This window comes from Mycteria americana, chromosome 6 (assembly GCF_035582795.1).
Source record: "Mycteria americana isolate JAX WOST 10 ecotype Jacksonville Zoo and Gardens chromosome 6, USCA_MyAme_1.0, whole genome shotgun sequence".
Classification (NCBI taxonomy): Eukaryota; Metazoa; Chordata; class Aves; order Ciconiiformes; family Ciconiidae; genus Mycteria; species Mycteria americana.
Window position 1 is genome coordinate 36,465,047 of NC_134370.1, and position 17,541 is coordinate 36,482,587.

A 17,541-nucleotide genomic window follows, 5' to 3' on the forward strand; every position below is an offset into this window, starting at 1 on the left:
TCTGCCTCCCCATAATGTCTTAAAAGCCCTTTTTTACTATAGCTAAATAAAAACCAAATTGGAACTGAATGCTTTCTCCCAAACTATTGAAAAAAACCCTAGAAAATTGCTGTTAGAAATACCTTCTTCATGTTTTGCAGATCTCATTCTGCATTATAGTTCTGGCAGTCACAGTTTACACTTTCATTTGCAGTCGAAGAATTTTAGCATTCATGCAAACTATTGCTGTCATTACCAACCGTAGCACTAGAAGGTTACACATCCTTGAAAGGATCCTTTCACAGGTAGCTTAGTTTTGTGCTTGCTTTTCCTAGTATCTCAAGACCAGGTTCCTTTGATTAACTTCTTTTTTTTCTCAGAGCTTTTGATTCAAATATCTTTCCAGTATATCCTTACATAGCAAAGTTTTCGGACTTCGCGTTCGTAAAGCTGACCTGGATCTGTTTTCCTGGGAACGAATTCATTTTTCCCCTGTAAATAACAATCAAATTAATCTCTCTTGTCTTGGGGATCCATGTTTATTTTTTTAACTTTTTCTCAGTGTCCACATCTTTTATTCCATTGCCTCAAAAGCTTGTATGTTCTGGTGACGGATACTCTTTCTGCCAAGACAACCGGACCCCATGGTTCTGGTGCTGATGAGCTCCTTCTGGTACCTTTCTTTTGCAGCTTCTCCATTCCTGTTTTTCTTAGCTTCCTGTGTCTTGCCATAATTACTGTTCTGGCTATCTCTGGATGACTTCAGAGGTAGTTGCTTTTATCCCTTCTTGCTGCCTCATCTTCTCTCCTCTTTCCCCTGACCTCCTCATACTCCATTTTAATGAACTTATTCCTCAGTTCTTTTCTCCTGCATTAGCTTGTCTCTTTTTCTATTTTGTCCTTGTGTGCACATGCACATTCTGGCATGGATTGTGTGCTTTTTCTCAACTCATTCATGTTCTGTATTTGAGGGTGATGAATCCAGAACTTAAATAAATACAGGATAAATCTAGAATCAATATGTTCATGGTCTGGTAGAAGAGATCGTGAGAAGCAAAAAGCATGGTGAAGTCAGAGATGAAGCCTGCTGCTTTCATATCCTTTTTCTAGAACCAAGCTTGCTGGTTGGGCTCAATGAGGGCAAACTTTTACTGACTTCCACTAGTCAGGACATCTTTTAATTTGAATAAAGTTAGGAGAATCTGCCTTTCATCCAGAAGGAAAAGTTGTGGTATCTCATTTGTGCCATTACTAGCTGTTCATGCTAGTTTATGTTTCTTGTGGTAACTACTGCATTTGGCTAACAGTTAGCTTCTAGGCATGACACGCTGCCTTACTGACTGGTTGTATTGCTAATTACTGAAGGAAATTATTGCAATCAAATTAATGGATTAGAGTTAATGAGTGTATCTATCTGCTTAGAAGAGTGTTGAGCTTTGCTTGCTTATTTGTTTTCTGTGATAGAATGAATGTGGACAAATGTTCATTTTAGCAATATTAATAAGTTCACTATCATATAATCAGTCTAATAAATTCTGGTTTTAAAAGTTTAATCTTAAAGAGCTGCAAATAGAAGATAATTAGCTATGTAGGGCTACAGCAATCACTTCTAAGTGGTAATTGATTGATTGAAAAAGTGGAAGGAGTTTTCAGAAGCAGTTTCAAAATGTTTAAGCGGTTATTAGAGTGAAAGCCTATCAGTGGCCTAAGAGATGTATTAAAGGTTACCAGATGGCTTTTACTGTCTCATTCTCATGTCAATTCCAACTGGGGATTTTTTCAGATACTAGAGAAATATGTTAGTCTTGCTGTTTTTCTTGTAATTAGCAGCTTGGTGTGGGAAGATGTCATTGGGATATAGTGATGTTTCCTGATGTGCAGGAGGTAATGTTTCTGAGTGTAATCAGCAGCTTTTTAAAATGGATTTTGCAGCCATGAGGTGACAAGATATCAAAGTAAAGCACTTCAGTAATTTCATGTAGTTTATTTCATGTAGCTTTCACATACTATGGAAGGATTATCCATTAACTGGATAGTCATTACAAGGGTTTAAAACAAAACAAAACTTTGTACATATTCAACCAAGTATGTATTATTTTTACTTCGCATTGAAGAGTAGGTAAAGATTTTCCTACATGCAAGTCAGCTTAATATCCCAATAAGTAAATTAATTTTATCTTAGTGAGTATACATCTTATAATTTTTGTATTGGACAAACTGCAAATATGTGGGGCCATCTTCTCAAATGGTATAAAAACGTAAAATTTTATACCATTTTTATTTTATTTTTGGCAGGGAATTCACATCCATTAATTAGTATGTCTTAGCTGACTATCTGCCCATTCTCCCTGAAATCTCAATATCCAGATAAAAATACTTTCAACAATGTCAATTTGTGTATATAACAGGAGACTGTCAGAAATGGAGTAATCATCTGCAAAAAGGCTGCCTAAATGTTTCAGGGCCAGGTTGAAGAAGAAGAATAATAGGGAGTGTGAGTTCTCAGGAACTCTAAATATGAGGATCTGTTTTCATCCTAATAAAACTGAAGCTCCAGAAGAGACAATTGGAGAAACCTAATTATTAAATTATGATCTAATAAGGAAGAGCCTTCAAAGAAGGAATTCCACCAGTGATGGAGTGGGATGTTGTAACCGTAAGTCTTCAGACATTCTACAAAAAGAGCCAAACTCTCTCTTACTTGTAAGGCCTCTTCACCTTGATCTGTAGGCAGACGCTCAACCCTTGTATAGTAGTGTATCTACCACTGTAATACTCAGACATCTCCCAAGCAATTTCCATTGTATTCATGGGTAAATGAATTTATCCAATATCCAGAACTGAAGCGGAAACAGATCATACTTGAGCACTCAGTTCTCGATAAAAAAGTAAAAAGAAAAGATGACAAAAGGAAGAAAGGGTTGAGGGAAGACATAGACAGTCTGCAACCTGTACCATCATTTCAGAACTTCTCATCCCCCATGCACAAACTGGAAGATGTCTGGAGTATTCAAAAACATATGGTGAGGCTGCTGAGAAGGACAAAGAAGATGCTTTATGACTCTCCTACTACAAGAAACTGAACAAGATGTGAAGGAATAAAAGCCCCAAGATAGAAAACTGTACCACTAACAAGAAGACTGGAACAGCAGCTGTCTCAGGCAGGACAAAAAATGAGGTGTAAGGAGCAATGGTGATGGCATTGTGAACTGGAGATGTCCCCAGTCCAAAAACTAATGAGAACCAGGGAGTGTGGTCTTGAAGTAGAGCCAAAGCACTGCACCAAAGGAATTCAGTGGAAACGGAAGTAGCAGCTGTCATCAGGCAGTAGGGAGAGCTTGATTTGTACGCTAATGAAAAGTTCAGGGAACTTGTTAATTTGACTAAAAAACTTAAAAAATGCTGACTGAATTGGAACAGACCCTGTAGTTCTAAAGGACATTAAGGTGTTTTATGGGGACAGGAGTCTTGAATTCTGGGCAGAGATAGCTTGCATGGAATTTAAGCTTAAACTTGTGAGCAAAGCATCCATTTGTAGCAGGGTGGCCCTTTGAGGGCCAGTCTGTTCCCACTGCACGTGCTGACTGCTGGATTGAAGACAAAGAAGCTGTCTAGGTCCTAGATAATCTTATCAGGGTGCTAGATAATCTCACCTAGGCTGTCTTTCCCACAAAAGGTTGGACCAGAGGATCTTTCGAGGTCCCTTCCAACCTAGGCTGTTCTATGATTCTAAGCTGTGTAGCTGAGGTCCATGGAGGTGGGAAGAGGACGGAGATGGGATAGTCTCCCAGAACAGGCAGCATGCTGCAGCAAGAGCTGCCTGCAAAGGGGAGCACCTATCAGACAAGCCAAATCCAAGGGATGGTTGGGGACTGTGGCAGCAAGAGGCGATATGGCTACAAGGCCTTGCCAGCAGAGAAATATGGGAAACTTTAGGAAAGCTGCCACACAAGAAGCAGTAGAGGACTAAGAAAAAATGGCCTCGTGAACCACAGGCACAGTCAAAATTCATAGGCATGACTATAGACCCTCATTCCCCTACTAACCCCCAAGAAGGATGTCCTAAGAAAGAGGCTGGTTGGTGCTACCCTGAGAGGGGAGATGCTGCTAAAAAGCCATTTCCTGAGCTGGGTTCAGTAACCAAATTAGCAAACAGGACCTAGAAGGCAGCTGCCAGCTGTTCCCTATGTATGCCAGTACACATATTCATTTCCATATGATCCAACGGTATTTTTTCCCTCCATTTAACACCTCTATACCTTTAATGAAGAGCAATACATTAATAGACTTGGTTTTTTAGGGTAGCTAACAAGCCCAAAAAACATAAATTGAGTCATACTGGTTATCAGTTCAGAAGCAGAAGAACTGAGGTTCTTTCTATGTCCTACATCTTACAGGAATTCCTCCTGATTTTTGGCAGTTCAAAAAACCACCTTTTCGGCATTTTAACGTGCATGCATATATGTGTCCTGCAAAGGAATTGAGACAATAGAGAAAAAAGCTGTGCTGCAATTCACACGGGGTCTTCGGTGTGCTTTCACCCTACTCTTACTGCAGGACTCAAAGGGACCTCAGGAATATTCAGAGTATGATCCCCAATGCTATGAGATCATTTACATTTTCTTCATTACTTTAAGTGAAAATGTTTTTCTATAACGGTAGGAGTTATATATTTATGACCATAACAGTTCACATTTCATGGTGAACATATTTGGGGTGATGGCAAGTTCTACTAAATACAGATTTCCTGTAAAAAGGTTCAGCCTTGACTCTAGTCTGTTAAAAGAGAAAAAAGCATGTTACAGGAACAGATGGTGTAGCTCTTTTTTTTTTTTTTTTTTTCCTCTTGTTGCTTGAGTGGAAGGTTTCAAAACTATTTCTTTTTTGAAGAACTGTACTTTTGGTGGGAGTGCTAGGTAAGCTTGTGCTCTGTGCTTGGTTTTTAATACATGACACGGTATTGAAAAAATGGAGCTATTAGGTAAAATATCAAGTCCTTCAGGAGTCTGTCTTTTTATCTCATTTTTTTACTCTTTTTCTACAAAAAGAATAAGAAACAACTACTTATGATCGTTTTCCTAAATATTTAAACTATTTCTCTCAAGTATACTTAGTATGATTTAATATGAATGTCAATGTCCTGGCCTTTTTTTAGTATAGGTTGAATTATTGCTTGCTGCTTACGTTTTCTGGAAGGTACGATGTCACGTTCTGGATTAAATCAATAGTAGGTGCTGTTTATAGGAACTTCAAGAATCTACATGAAGTACTAAAAATCCATGTTATCAGGAGAAATAGCAGTGTCTTCTAAGAGAAAAGAAATTGTTCTTTTAAGAAATAAATATGAAACACCTTAAATGAATCTCTGTGTGAAACACTGGGTGCATGCTTCCCTGTAGGAGTCAACTTCAGAGAAAGAGAAGGGATAATGGGACCCCACTTGGGCTGAAATATGCAGTGAGCACATGTATGTTCCTGAATTAGCAGATCTGTACTGAATTAGCAGATCTGTATGAATATTTGAATACTGTCGCTGAGTTGCAGGGCTGACATTAAGCTATGTTCCTGTGCTATTTAACCTGCTTGTTGGTTAGACTCAGCATACAGTTTGAATTGCCGTGTGCTCCAGTTTAGGAATGTTTTTTATGCATGTTTTAAATCAGTTCTTGTTTAGGAGGTTTAAATCCCATTCACATCAGTGAGAATAAAGTGTGTGGTTTAGTATTCTTAAAGCCTACAGTTGTAATTATTGGAAATGGTTATTAAAGAAGGTTGCATTCCTTATGTTAACATTATCTTGTGCTGAAATATAATTATAGTCAAGAATTATTAGGAGAAATTATTACACTTCGGTACTACAAGTGAAAGACGTGGTGATGAGGGGTGTATTAGCTGAAATTACATGAGAAAAATGATAAGTGGAAACAGCAAAGTATTTTCATTTTGAAATAGAATTATTCATAACAAAGTGTGTTTCTCTTATACTTGTTAGCTACCTGCTAACAAGGTAGCAGGTGTGTGGGGGGGGGGGGGGGGGGGATGGGGATACTTTTTTAAATGGTTTTGTAGAGACAGATAAAGCAACTCATTTTTTCTTCTAAGATTAGCTAGATGGTGTTTTAAGTAGGAAAACTTGATTTCTATCTCAGTTTTCAAAATTTTCTGTTGAAATAAAACTGCTTCAGAATAAGGTATTATTCTAAGCTAAGAAGGAAAAGTTGTGGTTTTTTTTTTAAATTAGTATTAATAACATATAAAATACAAGTAAAATTAAATAGATAATATGTGATAATTTGCAAAATGCAGTATTCTGTAGTAATTTGGTTTTCTGGAAAAGTATTTGGATCTAAGAAGAAGTTTTCCATGGCAGAGGGGCAGGAAGACTATTGTGCTGTTTCCTATCATTAACTGAGCAGCAAGGTGCATTTAAACACATACAGAGTTCTATTATTTCTCATGTCTAGATATTAAATCCAATTGAAAATATGTATATTTAAAAAAATGCATGCATTGGAAAAGTTTTATCCTATACACATGCATCCAGTTTTAGGTTCTACTTCTTTCTTTATTGCTTTTAGTGAGTGCTATTCCATGAAAGAAATTCCAGGCACATTATAATTCAGTTATAAATTCTTGTTTTGATTTCATGGCTCAAATGTTTCCATACATAGTATGATAGCTTTGTTCTTCTACCCTAACTGCATGTATTCCATGACAGCAAAGCAGTCCTCAGAATGGATGGTGTTACATTGCTATTTCAGTGGAAGAAGTACTTTATTGCAAACTGGGTGTAATGTGGTATTTTTTACTGAGGTTTCAGTTAAATGGTAAATATAGGATGTTTCATTCTATTCTTAATTATACTGATTTGACCCCTGTGTGTGAATGTCATGTACACACATGCAGTACAGGTCCAGAATAGAAGTAGCGCTTTGGTTTTTTCCAACAGTCTTCAGCTTTATCTGCTAATGGAATATTTAAATGGTGTCCCATAACTATGCATACAAAACATTACAAAATTACATACAAAATGCATACAAAATTACAGCAGAGAGGAAACAGTCCAGGAGGTTCCTGGAGCGTGTGGCAGATAACTTCCTGACGCAGCTGGTGAGTGAGCCAACGAGGGAAGGTGCCCCGCTGGACCTCTTGTTCACCAACAGAGAAGGACTGGTGAGTGATGTGATGGTTGGAGGCTGTCTTGGGCAGAGCGATCATGAAATGATAGAGTTTTTGATACGTGGAGAAGCGGCGAGGGGGGTCGGCAAAACTGCCACCTTAGACTTCCGGAGGGCGGACTTCAGCCTGTTTAGGAGACTGGTCGACAGAGTCCCCTGGGAGGCAGCTCTTATGGGCAAAGGGGTCCAGGAAGGCTGGACATTCTTTAAGGAGGAAGTCCTAAAGGCACAAGAGCGGGCTGTCCCCAGGTGCCGAAAGACGAGCCGGCGGGGAAGAAGACCGGCCTGGCTGACTAGAGAGCTCTGGCTCGAACTGAGGAGAAAGAGGAGAGTCTATGACCTCTGGAAGAAGGGGCGGGCAACTCAGGAGGACTACAGGGGTGTAGCGAGGCTGTGCAGGGAGAAAACTAGAAGGGCCAAAGCTGAGCTAGAGCTCAGTCTGGCTGCTGCTATAAAAGACAACAAAAAACACTTCTTCAAATACATTAGCAGCAAAAGGAGAGCTAAGGAGAATCTCCAGCCCCTAGTAGATGTGGGAGGAAACACAGTGACCAAGGATGAGGAAAAGGCTGAGGTACTTAATGCCTTCTTTGCCTCAGTCTTTATTAGCAGGGCCGAATGTTCTATGGGTACCCAGCCCCTGGAGTTGGAAGATAGGGATGGGGACCAGACTGGAGCCCCCATTATCCAGGGGGAAATGGTGAGTGACCTGCTGCACCACTTAGACACTCACAAGTCTATGGGGCCTGATGAGATCCACCCGAGAGTGTTGAAGGAGCTGGCAGATGTGCTCACCAAGCCCCTTTCCATCATTTACCAGCAGTCCTGGCTAACTGGGGAAGTCCCTGCTGACTGGAGATTAGCGAATGTGACACCCATCTTCAAGAAGGGCCGGAAGGAGGACCCGGGGAACTACAGGCCTGTCAGCCTGACCTCGGTGCCGGGGAAGCTGATGGAGCAGATCATCCTGAGTGCTATCACACGGCATGTAGAGAATAACCAGGGGATCAGGCCCAGCCAGCATGGGTTCAGGAAAGGCAGGTCCTGCTTGACCAACCTGATCTCCTTCTATGATAAGGTGACCCGCCTAGTGGATGAGGGGAAGTCTGTGGATGTTGTCTATCTAGACTTCAGTAAAGCCTTTGACACGGTTTCCCACGGCATTCTCCTGGAGAAACTGGCTGCTCATGGCTTGGACGGGTGTACTCTTCGCTGGGTAAAGAACTGGCTGGACGGCCGGGCCCAGAGAGTGGTGGTGAATGGAGTTTACTCCGGTTGGCGGCCGGTCACAAGCGGTGTTCCCCAGGGCTCGGTGTTGGGGCCAGTTCTGTTTAACATCTTTATCAATGATCTGGACGAAGGGATCGAGTGCACTCTCAGTAAGTTTGCAGACGACACCAAGTTGTGTGGGAGTGTTGATCTGCTGGAGGGTAGGCAGGCTCTGCAGAGGGACCTGGACAGGCTGGATCGATGGGCTGGGGTGAATTGTATGAGGTTTAACAAGGCCAAGTGCAAGGTCCTGCACTTGGGCCACAGCAACCCCATGCAACGCTACAGGCTTGGGGAAGAGTGGCTGGAAAGCTGCCTGGCAGAGAAGGACCTGGGGGTGTTGGTTGACAGCCGCCTGAATATGAGCCAGCAGTGTGCCCAGGCGGCCAAGAAGGCCAATGGCATCCTGGCCTGTATCAAAAATAGCGTGGCCAGCAGGACTAGGGAAGTGATTGTGCCCCTGTACTCGGCACTGGTGAGGCCGCACCTCGAATACTGTGTTCAGTTTTGGGCCCCCCACTACAAGAGGGATATTGAGGTACTGGAGCGCGTACAGAGAAGGGCAACGAAGCTGGTGAAGGGTCTGGAGCAGAAGTCTTATGAGGAGCGGCTGAGGGAGCTGGGACTGTTTAGCCTGGAGAAAAGGAGGCTGAGGGGAGACCTCATCGCTCTCTACAACTACCTGAAAGGAGGTTGTAGAGAGGTGGGGGTCGGTCTCTTCTCCCAGGTAACAAGTGATAGGACAAGAGGAAATGGCCTCAAGTTGCGCCAGGGGAGGTTTAGACTGGATATTAGGAAATTTTTCTTCACCGAGAGGGTTATCAAGCATTGGAACAGACTGCCCAGGGAAGTGGTTGAGTCGCCATCCCTGGAGGTATTTAAAGGACGTTTGGATGAGGTACTTAGAGACATGGTGTAGTGATGGTTTTTGGCAGTGTTAGGTTTATGGTTGGACTCGATGATCTTAAAGGTCTTTTCCAACCTATATGATTCTGTGATTCTGTGATTCTGTGAAAAAGAGGGGAAACTGTCTTTGTATTTTTAATGGCATTTTGGACAAGGAAAGAAAATAAACAGTAGGCATGTTTTTCACAGTCCATCCATCTTTTGTGCACATCCTGGTATACATGAAAAGTGGCACTCTGTATTTGAGAAAAAAAAAAATCCCTTCTCATATTACTTCCCATGCCTTTTAACACTTATTCTGCCCATTACCACTGAAGGAACATTCAGCAACCTTTCATGGCGTGTAGTGAACTAAAACTAGGGTTTCACTGAAATTTGTGTGCATGCTTGATTTGGGTCCCTCTGTATTTACATATTATGGTGAAGTTTCCTCCTATTTTCCCCAGTTAAAGCACAATTCCAAATCAAAGCTTTTTTTGCTGTAAACAAGGTAAACAAGTCCATTATAGACTGAAAATTTCAAAATGGAAAAAAAATTGTTAATTAACATTTTTTGGACACTTGACCAGTTGTCTTGAAATTTTACAGGAAATTTGTCCTTATTATTCAAAGAGAAGCTAGGGCTTTACGAATACAAAACCAGTCTAAAGGTAATGCAGGGAGAGAAATTGGAAATTAAAATGTCAGATGTATTTAGCAATCTCTCCATAAGGAGTCCATTCTCTGATTAAATTCTGAGCAGTCAAAGCTCTGTGTGTTCAACATGCTTTTAGGCTAGATTTATGACACTATCAGAAAAGGACCTGCTTAAGAGCCAAACCTAAGATAGTTTTGTTAGCTGTATTTTAATTAGTATTTCTTTCTTGAAAGCCCTAAGATACTGCTAAGTGCTTAAATATTCTCAAGCCACTCTATATCTGTAAAACTGAGCCACTGAAGAGAAAAACTAGGAACCTTTAATGGTCTTTAAAACATTATCTAAATCACCAAGCTCTTAACTGAGTGTGAAATATATTTAAGATGCTTGAAGTCTGATGCTGATATTTTAATAACAAAAGTGAGTGGCAACAACAATTTCGAGAGCTCTGGAGCACCTCTGCAGTCACTTTGGTGTATAGGGCTGACTGACCCGCAGTGAAGTTAGGAAGTTCTCATTTTTCTTGATTGCTCAGTATTTACAACCTGATTTTGGTTTTCCCAGTGATCTTTAATGGTTGATTAAAGGACAAGAAATGTGAATCATGATGTTAAACCGGCTACATCTGAATAAAGGCCTCTTTCATGAATGCCAGGTAAAATCTTGTTCTGTGGTGGCCCCTCAATCCCATTCACTTCATTGAAGTGAACAGTGGATATTGCATAAGTGACAGAACATTGTCAAAAAAAACCTAGCAAGACTTAAAGTTGAGGAAAATCAGTAAGAATTTTTTTTCCATTTGATTTGTGAAAGAAAAGATGAATAGATTACACTCCTTTTGGGTTTTTTTTACTTCCATACCATTGAATTGTGGTTTTACTTTTGCTTAGTTTTTCTTGTATATGCACTGCAGTTAAATTCTTATATTTCTAGCTGTGAGAAGAAAAAACAAAACAGGCTTTCTAATGGTATTTTTTTCCACCTGTTCTGTAAAAAAAATATTTTTGCATGTATACATCTTTGCTATTTCCACAGTGCTGTACTTGTAAATAAATTATGATCACCAAAAGAATATTTCCATTGCTAATAAGATTAGAAATACCTTCACTGTCAGATATAAATTATTCATTGCTTTTCATGTCATCTGCTCTTGAGCAGAGAAACTGGTGTCTTTTTGATTCTTATAATAACTAACAAAACTCGCTACATGTGAATTCTTTTCCTGTGAAATGTTTTCATCCACTGTTTAATTTTTCACTTTTTCCAATTTTTGAACTCCAGTTATTTTGGGGTTTGGGGTGTTGTTGGGTTTTGGGAGGTTTTTTGTGGTTTGTTTTTTTTTTTAAAAAGCAGCTGAACTCAGTATACGGTATTATATGTGATACTCCATAGCATCTGATTTGCTACAGTATGTGTAGTAAAGACTAGCTTTCCACTATATGCTTCTGCTGCCTAATGTAACAAGGCCCTGAGACATCCAGAGCCACAGAGATGATGGCAATAAAGCATAATAATATTAATAATAAGTTATAAGAGAAGAGTGACAGTGTATAAATATAAATATATTAGAAATATGTCAAATATAAAATTGACATAAAATCAGTAGTCTTACATAACAATGCCTATTGCTCTAAAATACTGCTCAAAGCTTTTCTAAATACCCATTTACTGCATTTACTAAGCATATAAGAATAGAAACCCATTAATCCACTGAAAACCAGTGGTGGAGTTGACAAAGGCAAATGGCAGGTTGCACCAGCCCCATAATGAAATTATACTGCTTCTGCAGGTGGGAAGAAGCATGTAATCAGTAATGTAGTAAGCATGTAATGTAATGTAGTATTAAAAAAGTCACAAAGATAGGGGATCTATTTTCAGCATCCAATGTTTGCCACAGTTCCTTGACATATTTTTTTTTACTACTACTCTCCTTCCCCATAAAATACCTTTCCCTTTTTTCTCCTTTTTCATAGAGCTGGTTTTCAGCATTTTCTTGATGATGTACTTCCTGATTTTCTTAGTGGGAACTTCCACATTCTTTGAAATGTTTCTCAGACTTGCAAGACTTGATTTGTATTTAGTTTATTTTCTTTCCTTTGTGTTTCAAATACTTCTGTAAAGTACCTGGGTATCAGTTTCTCAGTAGTCTCTGGTTTACCCTCATCAGATAACTAATGACTGTTTTGGCAGAGCATTGGGATATTGCGGTTCTTTAAGCAGAGACACCACCTATTCTCCAAATTAATGGCGACCTATGTAGGTGCAACTGTTGGACAAGTATTTATTGGAATGGTTTAGATTTTGGCTTTTCATTTCTTAAAAAAAAAAAAGAAAGAAAAGCTATTGACTGCACAGACAAGGACTAATCTTAAAAATGTTACTAGTTTTGATAAACTAATATTCTCTAAAGTCTGATTTCACAAGCCTTTAGTTTTGGTGATGTTAAAACCGAAACGGAGACTTACTGGCTTGATCTGAATCTCTTGGAATAGAGCATAAATACATTGTATAGCATTCTCCTGTGAGTCAGGGTAGAATAAATCTTTTGTGGATTATAATCTAATTCCAAGACCTTTATTCCTATAATATGACTAGTAGGCTGAATTATGTTTGCTTCTTTATGTTGAAGCTTATGATTTATTTCAGTTTCAACTTTGTGGAATAATAGAATTTCTCACTGGTGCTGCTTGTGTATGAATCTTTACAATCCAAAAGTTGTAATGGATACAGCTAGTGTTCATATTCATTCATATTCATTTCTGCAAACAACAAGACGGTATCAGACAGCATGTGCTAAACTAGTACAGAGGAGGGGATTAAGTGATTACTTGGCTTTGGAAAATTGGACATGTATGGTTTAAAGGATCACTAGTGTTTAGAGGAATGTGTTTTGACTGCAGAATACTTTGCTTCCAACTCTTCCTGCTGAGCCTCCCGTAAAATACAAATATAGGAGCAAAAAAGTGTATTGCAATAAAAACACTTCATACTTTCCCCTTTCTGTACAGTGAACGTGGATCACATTGATTGGACAATTGATTGCAGTGAATAAAAGCTGATCTGTAAAGCCCAAGCAAATAATTCAAAACAGTTATTCATGCTGTCTAGCAGTTCCAAACTTGATTTCAGTAATACTTACTATATGCAGCTGCTAATTAATATTCTGAGAATCAAAAGAAATAAGCTTGTAGCATGAAGACACCACAAGGGGTCCTTTAAATCAGTTTATTAGAATCTTCACAGAAATGAACGTAAAACATTTTGGTGTGAAATATAGCTAAAACAATATCCTATTAAAGTAAACATTGGCCAAATCAGCCTTCTGTTGCAGCCATTTGATCACTGATATTAGAACTGATAGCCATAAAACAGGCTCTTGGAACACATCGGGATTTGCTGACTTGCACTTTTTTTTGTCTTTCCTCCCAGTTTCTCCCTTTCTCTGCTTCGTACACTGCTTCTGTCAAGTGTCTCCATTTATGGGACTTCTTAAATGACTGTTACAGCTATGCCTGTACTGGCTAGATCTTCCTGAAATACTCTTTGCAAGTGAATCTCCAAAGGTAGCCTTTTGCCTGTAAGTCAATTGTTTGTAAACAGATTCTGAATGCTACAAAGTATCAGCTATTAACAAATATTTGCCAGATAGTTTGCACAACCAAAACTGAGGTTGAAGTACACTGTATAATATGCATCTTATGCCTTGTTTGTGAGAAGTCATCTAAGTTACGTAAGATGTTGAAAAAGCTTTGCTATGACTTACCCAATTTTTTTACATGATACAAACAGAAACTCTTTTCTGCAGTTATTCATACTGATTAGTAAGAGTGACAATCATGGCTGAACAAAACACTTGCTTAGTGTTTGCTTACTACCTTATGCACAAATACAGAATATTTAGACGGCAAATCAAATACTTAAAAGATAGAAACTTCCATAATTGCAATAACACTTAAATTTTAGCCCATTCTCCATTTGCAGTCTGATACTACACTCAACCTCATAATCATACATTATTTTTGCACAAGGCACGTGCCTCATTCATTGCTCAGGCAGATCAGTGCACTTTCATCCTCTCCCAGCGGATGCCGTGCTGCATCTGTCTCTATTGCACTGTTCAAATTCTGCTCTGAAGAGAGATGATTAATTTCCTCATAGACTTCTATGGTACCCATAACTACATTTTCAAAATTCTTCTTTTGTTGTAACTTTTCAAAATGCTCCTGCAAGATGAATGGCTGTTAGCCATGTTTTATGACAGAACATACTGCAGAGATTTCATGATATGTAATCCCCAATAAGTGTGTAATCTTACATTGACTGTGCTATTGTAATATATAAGGTACAGATTTTAAAGGCAGCCTTAGTCTTAACAGCTCCTACTGGTTTAGAGTTTTATGTTGTAACTTTAATAACCTTTTTTAACATATTTGATGGGTTTCTTACAACTTTTTCAAGAGCAAACTGAAAAAATAACACCACACCAGAGTCAAACTTTCAGACCCTCGGGGTCCCAGCAGTGCACAGTGAGAACCTTTGACTCTCCCTTACAGGCCTGTGCTATCTGCATTGCTGAGATGTTGCTGTTGGGGATTACTCTGTACCTGCAGCAATTCCAGGAGGACTGAGGACATTTTACTCTTAGTTTCACAGATAATTGCTGGCACAGAGGGTGGAAGTTGGGTTAAATTACAAGCTGTGAAGGGAATTTGTACAATGATTAGAGAATGCTCTGCCTGTGTCCTTCAAGCTTTAGATTCCTTCTGCACCATCTTTCCATCCTGCCTCAGAATGAATCCTTTTTGGCAGACTCCTCATACTAGTCCCTTTTTCCTCACAAGGAGTATGCAAGCCAGCCTGCTAAGGATTTTTAATGACACCCCTACTCTTCCTGCCTTTTAAACTGTAGCCTTCAGATAGTCTTCTGAGCTTTTTGTCCAGTCTGTGTATTTGCTCTTTGTTTTGTCCTAACAGAGATATGTTGACACTGTCCTATTCAAGGAGATGGAAAAAAGATGGCTGTGACAGAAAGGACAAGCTTCTTTCAAGTCTTTGTTCAACAACGTAAGAATAAGAAGGCATTTCATATAAAGTCAGCTTTTTTTTTTATCTTTGGGATGTGGGGGTGGAGGCAACCATTATTTTCCTCAGCTGTGTTATAAATGCCTGAGTAATTTTGCCTGAGTTTTTAAAAAGTCAGTCTGGGACAGAGTCATGACTTAGAAAGGCTTTATGCAAAATCCTTACATTTTTGAGAAATGTTGAATAGTTATAAATGGATTCTAAATAATATAAAAATTGAAGAATTTTAGCATTAAAGGATGCTGTTACCTGCCCTTGCTTACAATGCTTTTGTAAGAGCTGGAATTCAGTTTGATGGAATATTCGCATATTCGTCACCTTTTATAATATATGTCATTTAATGTGTTTAGTATTTGTTATGCTAAAATTAACACTAATTATACAATAGCATTAATGTAAAACTTGTTTCTGTGATGTTATGGAATTTCTTGTGATGTGCAGTTCTGTCAACAGCCCCTGCCCAGATTAAATGTACTACAGTACTGCAGTCCTCAGGTATATCTTCATTTCCAGCGTGTGACACAGTCATGGTCTGTCACATGCTGGGAGGTATATATGATGTATCAAGGCACATGATGGGAAAGAGCCACAGCGCTATGCCAAAGCTGGGACACATGCTGCCATGCACAGTCTGTTAGGAAGCAAACTCGCTCGTGGTGACATGTTATCCTGGCTCCCATCTGGCCACATCCAAATGTAACTCGTTTGTCAATCACTGCGGTTATGTCATGAATCCAGGAAAAAAAACAGATTATTTGTAGTTAAAATAATAACAAAAGAAGTCCTCCTAGCAAAACAAACCCCTGAGCTATGAGCATTTATAGAAAATGAAGCTTTATAGGTATATTATAATTACTAGTATTTCATTTACTTGAAGGGACATCATTACGTTATAGCATAGTTATTTTGAAAAATGTCTTACAAGCTTCTTTAGATACGCTTTCAGTTCTTACATACAGAGTTTAATTTACTAATAACATTTTTGGCTTTAGTCTAAAGTTATTTTACTTAAATACATATATCCTTATATAGTGCCAAAAGATTTTTTTTTTTTTCCCTCAATGCTTAGGCAGAATTTTCAAATCTGAAGCTGTACGTTATCATGTTAAAACCTGCAATGTAAAGAAAAAAAAAAGTTATTAGCATTGACAATTACAGGACAAAAAGTCATGACAAAGAGAGAAATGCACCAGAGAAGGTCTAGGATAAGTAGCCTGCAACATAATTTCATATAATTTAATCTGTTTTCTTTGTCCATGATTAACTAGATAAGAAGCAATCGGCTTGAATTTCAGAAACAAAAAATTTCAAGTTATTTATTAGAAATTATTTATAGCAGAAAGCATGAAAATGGGTTGCCTGGAAAAGCTGTATAATCTCTAGTACTGGAGATATTTAACACATTAGACACAGATGTGTCAGAATGACTTAAATAAATTTAGGCAGCTGCCAAGGGGATAGAATAAATAAACCCTGGTTTTTGTGACTGGAAACTATGAAGGCACTGAAGAAGTAAAATGAAATTATATGTAATATTTTTAGTTTCACGTACAGAAATACAGGCAAAGATTTACACAACAGGTGATTGGGAATTTCTGTGCAGTTCCAAGGAGGTTTTTGCTGAGCTGATTCCTCAATAATACTACAAGTTTACAGATTAATTTAGGGGGGGCTCAGTAATGAACAAGAATCGAGATAAATGGAAAAAATGTTAATGAAATGTGGGCTTTTCCTTTTCAAAATCAGAATCCACTTTTTACTCACTTAAGTCTGCTAAACTCCATTGAAAATCTCAGTTCCCACCACTGTTTCATAACTGGCTTATGTAACCTGTCTGACTACAGGGAAAGAAAAAAATAATATTACAGAATGGGTTTTCTTTTCTACTATTATTCACTTTAAAGGGTAATTAATTTGTTAAGAAGGAGTTAGGGTGACTGGTGGACTTCCACTTTGGTTAGATACCGTCTTTGTGGTACCTGTCCTATAAGCATCTATCATCTGCTGAAATCACCGCCCTTGACCGCAGAATTTTGAAAACTGGGGAAAGATAGAAACAAGCGGAGAATTATTAAAGATGTAACTTCTTACAATTGAGAATTGCAAAAGTGCCTCAAGGGACCTAGGCATCCATTTCCTGTTCAAAGACTGTCTATAGATGTGAGTGCCTGATATCTTTTGGCAGATACACCCCAGAGGTTTAGGACTGCTCAGTAGTGGAATGGAAAAGGAACGTGTCCTATTCTCATGCAGTTGGTGTAAGTTTAAATATTCCAAAAGCAAGTTAAACTGTAGTTTTCTTTGCTGGACAGCGTCACAGTGCAGTTCAGATTCACAGGCTGCCCTCAGTCAAACCTTCTCATCACCTTCCCTCTGACAATGCCTCATAATGCCTTAAAACGTAAAGCTCCATCCCAACAGTTCTGAGAGATTAAAGTTTATTAAAAGCACATGCTCATAACTCTATATCGGAATACATTTTTCCCTTAG